Source organism: Callorhinus ursinus, unplaced genomic scaffold (assembly GCF_003265705.2).
Source record: "Callorhinus ursinus isolate GAN/ISIS: 27379988/994484 unplaced genomic scaffold, GSC_fseal_2.0 scaffold3, whole genome shotgun sequence".
NCBI classification, from domain to species: domain Eukaryota; kingdom Metazoa; phylum Chordata; class Mammalia; order Carnivora; family Otariidae; genus Callorhinus; species Callorhinus ursinus.
This window is the reverse complement of record NW_027397065.1, coordinates 12,457,546-12,464,730: the sequence shown is the minus strand read 5'-3', so window position 1 is coordinate 12,464,730 and position 7,185 is coordinate 12,457,546. Positions and strand designations below refer to the sequence as shown.

General features: G+C 40.2%; 1 pseudogene; it reads right to left on the bottom strand.

The window, feature by feature from the left end:
* Window positions 1–6,460: 6,460 nt before the first annotated feature.
* On the bottom strand, window positions 6,461–6,939 carry LOC112819858 (U1 small nuclear ribonucleoprotein C-like; annotated as a pseudogene).
* Window positions 6,940–7,185: the final 246 nt, after the last annotated feature.

The following is a 7,185-nucleotide window of genomic DNA, read 5'->3' as shown; positions in this document are numbered from 1 at the left end:
AGGAACTTTGATGATTGCAATGACATAAAATGCCAAGGGGAAAAACACACTCAGGGTAAGTGGATTCATCTTTGTACCAGTCCATCACACACATTCACACATATAAACAGAGTCTCAAACAAACAAAAGCAAAACACAACCACTGAAGATACTGACAAAATCCCACATGGCTGATGATGCAGTGCATAAGTAGGTAAGCTAATGATTCCAAGACAATGACAATTTGAATGACAACTAATTGTATTGCTACCACATATAGGAACCATGAATTTTTGTGGAAGCAATAAAGCTTGTGCTCATTGTTAAGTTAAAGAAAGTTTATGATACTGGCAGCAGAATATTTATTCTTGTTGCTCTAATCCTATTCTAATTCCATTTCTCAACAAAAATCTCTTTTGCTGTGGGGACATTTCTCAGCCTGCCAGGGAGGCCCTGAGTGAGGTTTGTGGATCCAGCAGTCTGCTCTAGATAAGTCAGCTCAACATCCCTGATAGTGTCAGCTCACCAGGAACAGGCTGTGGTGGGCAATCATCCCATTTGCGGTCCTCATGATCTCGAGGAGCTCATTTTTGTTGCATAGTAAGACCAGTGTTCCCAACCATCCCGCCGAACATGAGCACCAACACTTCAAGGTGAACAGAAATATCTGTTTGAAAAGTATATTAATAGAGTCGAATCCCAAAATCAATGAATGTATTTTTGGCCCTAGACATCTACACATTTAGCCAAATGGCTCTAGGACAGAATTTAATATTGTATGTGTTTGTCTCATCAATAGAAAGGGTAATGAAACCCATAAGAGAAGTTTTCCTGTGCTCTGGGAATATTTCTTTGCCCCATCACTAAAATATATAAGATTCTGTTCTGTACAAAACTCACCTCTGAGTAACCTCTGGGGCCCCCACTTGCAATATGGGTCACATAGGCACATCTCCTTACAGTTATGATGCCTAACCTTGTTAAGAGTTTGGCCATCTTCCCTCTGCCCTTCTTCCAGAATGATTTATCTTTGAAACAATTACAGTAAAAATAATTTTGTCCAGGGCATTTTTTCTCAGAAATTTGTGATCAGTATTTCATAGATGTAGAGTAACTAGACAAAACGATAATGTAAGGGGATAAGAGAAAGGTCAAACCTTGACAGGATGCTTACGACACACAAGGCTCTCTCTGTGTGTATTTATATCCATAGTTCAGTTAATTCTCACAACAACCAAATGAGTGTAATATCCTATTTCATAGGTGCAAACTGAGGAATTTTCTCAAAGTCATATAGCAGTGTTTCTGACCAAGTGTATATTTTTTCTACCTGGCCTGGATCCTTAACTTTGAACTCTCTCGATATTTTCATCCTTTTCGGCATACTTCTGCCCCTTGCCAGACACCTTGTGTTTTAGATACTCAGGTTTTCTGCTGAATCTCTTCAATCATTCATTCACTCATTTATTCTGTCAGTCAGCCATATAAACATTTGAACATTGCTTGGGTACCTCTAAGTACTTTTCTGGACACCCGGCCTACAGCGATGAGCAAAACAGGAAAAAAAATTCTGCCCTCACAAACATTCGAAAAGGGAGTGTGCAATAAGGACCCAGGCATTCAAGAGGAAGTGTGATCAGTACAATTATCGAGACTAGCAAAGGCATAGGCATCGTGGCAGCCCAGAGGAAGGACAAGCAGCCTGCAGGGAAGGAGGAAACAGAAGACTTCTTGGAAGAAGTGACACCTAAGGGGAGTCTTGTGGCCCTGTAGCAATTGCCCCCATTGACTGGATGAAGTATGTTTCTGCTCAGTGAATGCCCATCCCCATGGCCAGGAGGGCAGAGTGGCGGGAACGGGGAGGCCTATTCCCTGATAATCACAGCTGAGGCTGGATAGGTGAGTAGAAGCCAGATGCCGAGGGGTGTTGTATCTTTGTGGGCATTTGGGGAGTTTGGAATGTACCCTGTAGGTGATGAGAGCTGGGTGGTCACATAGTAAGTATTTACTGAGTCCTGGAGTGCTGTGGATGTGTTTAAATGTTAAAACCCAGCCTGAAAAATTAGTCAATTTTTCTTTTCAAACAAAATAGACAAAAAATAAGCCTTGAAAAATTATTTTGTAAGAATTGGGGTGTCTCTATTTTATGCTTTAAATGTTCTACTCAATCTGCACTGTATGTAAAAAAAAAATATATATATATATATATATATATATATACACACACCAACGTATACAGCAGGGAACACTTACAAACATCCCTTATGAAATAATCATTGAAAAAAATCATTATACACATTTTCATGTGTTTCTTTCTAGACTTTTTTCTATGAACACCTACATACATAATTAGATATATAATTAACATCATATTATACATATAATTTTATTTTCTAACTTTTTCATTTAATCTTCATTATATGTATATTTTGACATTTCACATATTTTTACATATTTTTTGAAAATAGTATTTTTTATTATGTTCAATTAGCCAACATATAGTACATCATTAGTTTTGATGTAGTGTTCCGTGATTCATCAGTTTCATATAACACCCAGTGCTCATCCACATGTGCCCTCCTTAATACCCATCACCCAGTTACCCCAATCCCCCCACCCCCTTCCTTCTGTAACCCTCTGTTTGGTTCCCAGAGTCCAGAGTCTCTCATGGTTTGTCTCCCTCTCTGATTTCTTCCCATTCAGTTTTCCCTCCCTTCCCCTGTGGTCCTCCATGTTATTCCTTATGTTCCACATATGAGTGAAACCATATGATAATTGTCTTTCTCTGCTTAACTTATTTCACTTAGCATAATACCCTCCAGTTCTATCCATGTAATGTTTAAGTATATCAGGGGCTACCATAATTTTATTCTAACTACCTTTTTAGTTTTGGACATTTAGATTGTAACCAACTTTCTTGGTAATGGAAATAATACTGCAATAATATTTTAAGCAAAACCATTTTATATATTTCTGACTGTTCTCTAAGAAAATAATGGAACAAAGGTTTGGAATATTTATGAGGATCTTGATACACACTGTCAAGTTGCCCTAAAAAGAGACTATTAGATTTTTGTAAAGCAAATTGAAAATATGTCACGAGATGTAATACTTTTATACCCAAATGCAGAGACTGTACATCTTAAAATATATTCTAGGGAAATATCCCAAAATACAGAAAAAGACTTATATACAAACATATTGACCACAGTGTTAACAAAATATTGGAACCAGCTTAATTGTCCAACACTGGGGAAATGTAAGAGTATTACTTTTGTTGGACTTATTTATGACAACCATTAAAAAATTTATTAATAATTATTTATGATATATAAAATGTACACATTATAATTGTTAAGTGGGAAATTGGGATACAAAATGTTATATACAGTTTGATTTCAACTGTGTTAAGAAAAATTCCAAAAGAAATTTTATCAGAGCTTTTTGGGAGGTAGGATTATGCATAATTTTTTTTCTTCTTTCTAGTTTGCCATATTTTTATTAGCATGAATTGTTTTTATATTTAAAAAAGTGACTAAGGCAAGTCTTCTTTTGTTGTACAATTGTGGCTTTTTTTCCTCCTCGATTTCCTTACCAATGTCAGTTTTGGGATAAAATTGCAGCCATAATTTCATTTTCTAATGATGTGCATCAATTTTAACATTTTCTTAAGAAGTTATACTAGAAATCACTAGGATCTCCTAGCTGCAGCCCTTTCAAGCCAGAAGGCTGAAAGCGCCTTCTCATTCCAGAATGTTTTCACAGACTGCACCTGACAGAGATAGATACGGGGTTTAGGATCAGGAATTCTCGTTGGGTTCCTGACTTGCCCAATTCTCTGCATCTCTTAGAAAGTAGCAGCAGAGAAAGTTCTTGCCTGATCTATTATTGATTTGTGGAGAAGTAGGGAGGGAAGCACTTTCAGAGCAGAATGTTTAGGTGCAGGCTGAGAAAGCACTTTTCACTCCAAATCCAAGACTCTATTTCTATCAGTCAATAATCTGTTCTAGATTGTAGTTTGTTTTTATTTTTTAAGAGGGATGGGAAAATTATTTGATGTGACATAAAACAAGAAATGTTTTGAGGGGAATTCACTAGGAAACTTTTAAAATTTTTGCAAGAATTGAGGTGCCCCTGAAATTTTTTTTTGTATTTTAAATTCAATTTCCACATACAAAAAATATATAATTTTAAATAAATATATAAATGATATTTATTTTAAGTGAAGTCTTTTTTCTTTCCATTTCTGATTCCTCCCTCTCCCAACCCTCTCACCCATGTGAGTGACCTACCACGTAGCCGTAGTGGGAGACCTTTATAACTTCAGAATATGTCGAGTAGGTTAAAACACCCCTTTCCCACTCAGATTTTTGGGCGAATGCTACACTTCAAATGTTAGCCAGGTTCAAAAGGACTACAGCTATGGCTTCTCATTAGTAGCTAGTCTGTGCTAAAACTATACTTCAAGAAGTGTTATCTGATTTTACATTAGGAATTTAAGATCTAAATATTGTTTTTGGCAAGTGAATAGATTCCTTTTTATGCTACTTCAATTTTAAAATGTTCAAATAGGTGTTCTATGCCTTAAAAAATAAAAAGATTTCCTGTGGGTATTTGCAGGGAAGGGCACAAGGAACTTTCTGGAGTGATGCAATGTTCTATATCTTGACTGTGGTGGTGATTACATAGGTGCATAACATTTGTCAAACACTCTTGAGCTATAGACTTAAAATGGGGCCATTTTATTGGAGGTAAACTCTACAAAAACAAAGTTCATCGGACAAAAGCATTTCTATTCACTTAAACTGTGGCTTTCGAACTTGCTGCGAAGACATTGTCATTTATCACTACAGTTCTCACCCTCCCCCATCTGTGATGACATGTGGGTTTCAGATGATTTATTCTAGGTGGCCATCTTAGGACTAGGGTGTGATGGAGAACAGAAGTGGCTTTGCAGGTGACAGGCGCCACTCAAGGAAATGTCATCAGAGCTGTTTGCATCGCAACCTCATTCTGCCACAGAAGCCACTCCGCTCTGTCTTCTGCCACCAGCATCACCCAGGTGGTGGCAAAAGATGTAGAAGGAGGCAGTTCTTGATTTGGTGTCATGGGGACAGAGTCCAATGCTCTGTCTCGATATTTCTGTCTCTTCTCTCTCTCTTTCAAGATTGTATCAAACATGGGTCAGGCAGAGCGATAGGTACGAGTTAATAAAACAAACAGCAGGGGCACCTGGGTGGCTCAGCTAAACGGCTGCCTTTGGCTCAGGTCATGATCCCAGGATTCTGGGATTGAGCCCCGCATTGGACTCCCCGCTCAGTAGAGAGTCTGCTTCTCCTTCTCTCTCTCCCGGGGCTCATGCGTGCTCTCTCTCTCTCTCTCTCTCTCTGTGTGTGTGTCAAATAAATAAATAAAATCGTAAAAAAAAAAACAAAACCAAAAACCAAACAGCACTACCTCTGAGCCAAGCATCTCTCCAGCTGCTCGTCCAAGTCTCTCTTAAGGCGGTTTTGGGCTAAACTTAATTATGCTTTTTATTCTATTGTTTACTTTAAACCTGGTGCTGAATAAACTACACTACAAGAAATGGCTAAAGTACCCTTGGTTAAAGAGTACAATTTAGACTATGAAATGGACAAAGCAGATTATCTCATTACCCATCCTTGCCAACACTTGGCCTTATTGGACACCGTTGTTGAAGTTGTCTGTTGTCAGGGAGACCCAGCGTTCCATCCTGTTAAATGCTGCAAACCTGGTGGTCACGTGCACTCTTCACTCGTATTACTAAGTCCCCTGGAGGGTCTGTTCATTCTGGCTCTAGCCACAGCTGAGGCCAGAGTAGTGTTCACTGGGGAGGGGACCGTGTGGGGCTGGGAAATGCGGAAGGTGGTGGAGGGGTGGCGGTGAGAGGGTCCGATGCAGAGCCGGCCTGGCCCGGTCAGGCGACGGCATGGGAGTGTCTGGGTGAGCCTGCGACCTGCGTGTGAAGCGCGCTCTCCACCAAAATGTCTCCAGTCCCCTCTGTCTCAATCTTTAAACCATGTTTCATACTTACTTTTTAATATTCGCGAAGTCAGTTTAAGAATGCCATTTTTGAGAGACAATGCAAATGTAACCTAACATTAGGTTTTTAACAGTGAATAAGTGAATCTATGTAAATAACACTGAGTAAAACTTGACTAATTCAAATTCATTGTGTAGAATCCGGGATAGCTTATGAGGGTTGGATTGAAGTCTTTTTTTTTTTTAATTTAAGTAAAACAGTAGACAATTTTATTTTCACATTTCACAATACAAATGAAAATTGCTTTTATTTTTGGTCCTACTACTCCCCTGCAAAAACTATTCTCTCTTTGCTGGGAAGGGGGAGCAATTCTTCCTTGTCCTGCTGTGAGAAAACGCCCAGAGTCACAGCACCATGATCTCCTGGTGAAGTAGAGTAAGTAATGTAAAATGAATATAAAGAGATTCCTGTCTCTCTTTATCTCTCTGGTCGAGTCATTCCTGGCTGAGTGGGCACCATCCTGGGACAGGCAGGAAGTCTCATCACTGGGGGCCCAACCATCATTGGCCTATGGCCTCCCGTAGGAGGCCTCATTCTAGGAGCAGTTCCCATCGGCATCATCCCAGGAGGAGGAGGGCCCATCATTGGCATCATGGGAGGGCCCTTCATATGGGCCGCTGACCTCATACCAGGGCGAGGAGGAGGTGGGATCATTGCCCCAGCGGGAGGAGGGTCAGAAAATGGAGTAGGAGGTATCTTTCCTTGTTGAAATGCAGCAGTTGTTTTGTCGATCAGACTCTGAGCCTGCTCTTCTACCCATTTCTGATAGTCTTTCACGTTCTCTGTTTCCTACCACTGCGGTGTGTCTTTCTCACAGATGGTGAGTCATGGGTGAGGAATGGGTCGCAGTAGTCACAACAAAACTTGGCTGTGTTGCTCTGCGGGCCACTGGCCATTCTGCCCCAGGATTGAAGTTTGTTTTTTTTTCTTCCAAGATTTAATTTATTTATTTGTCAAAGAGAGAGAGAGCGTGAGCGCACAAGCAGGGGGAGGAGGTGGAGCAGCAGGCAGAGGGAGAAGCAGGCTCCCCGCTGAGTAAGGAGCCCGATGCGGGACTAGATCCCAGGACCCTGGGGTCATGACTTGAGCTGAAGGCAGATGCTTAACCGATTGAGCCACCCAAGTGCCCCCAGGACTGAAGT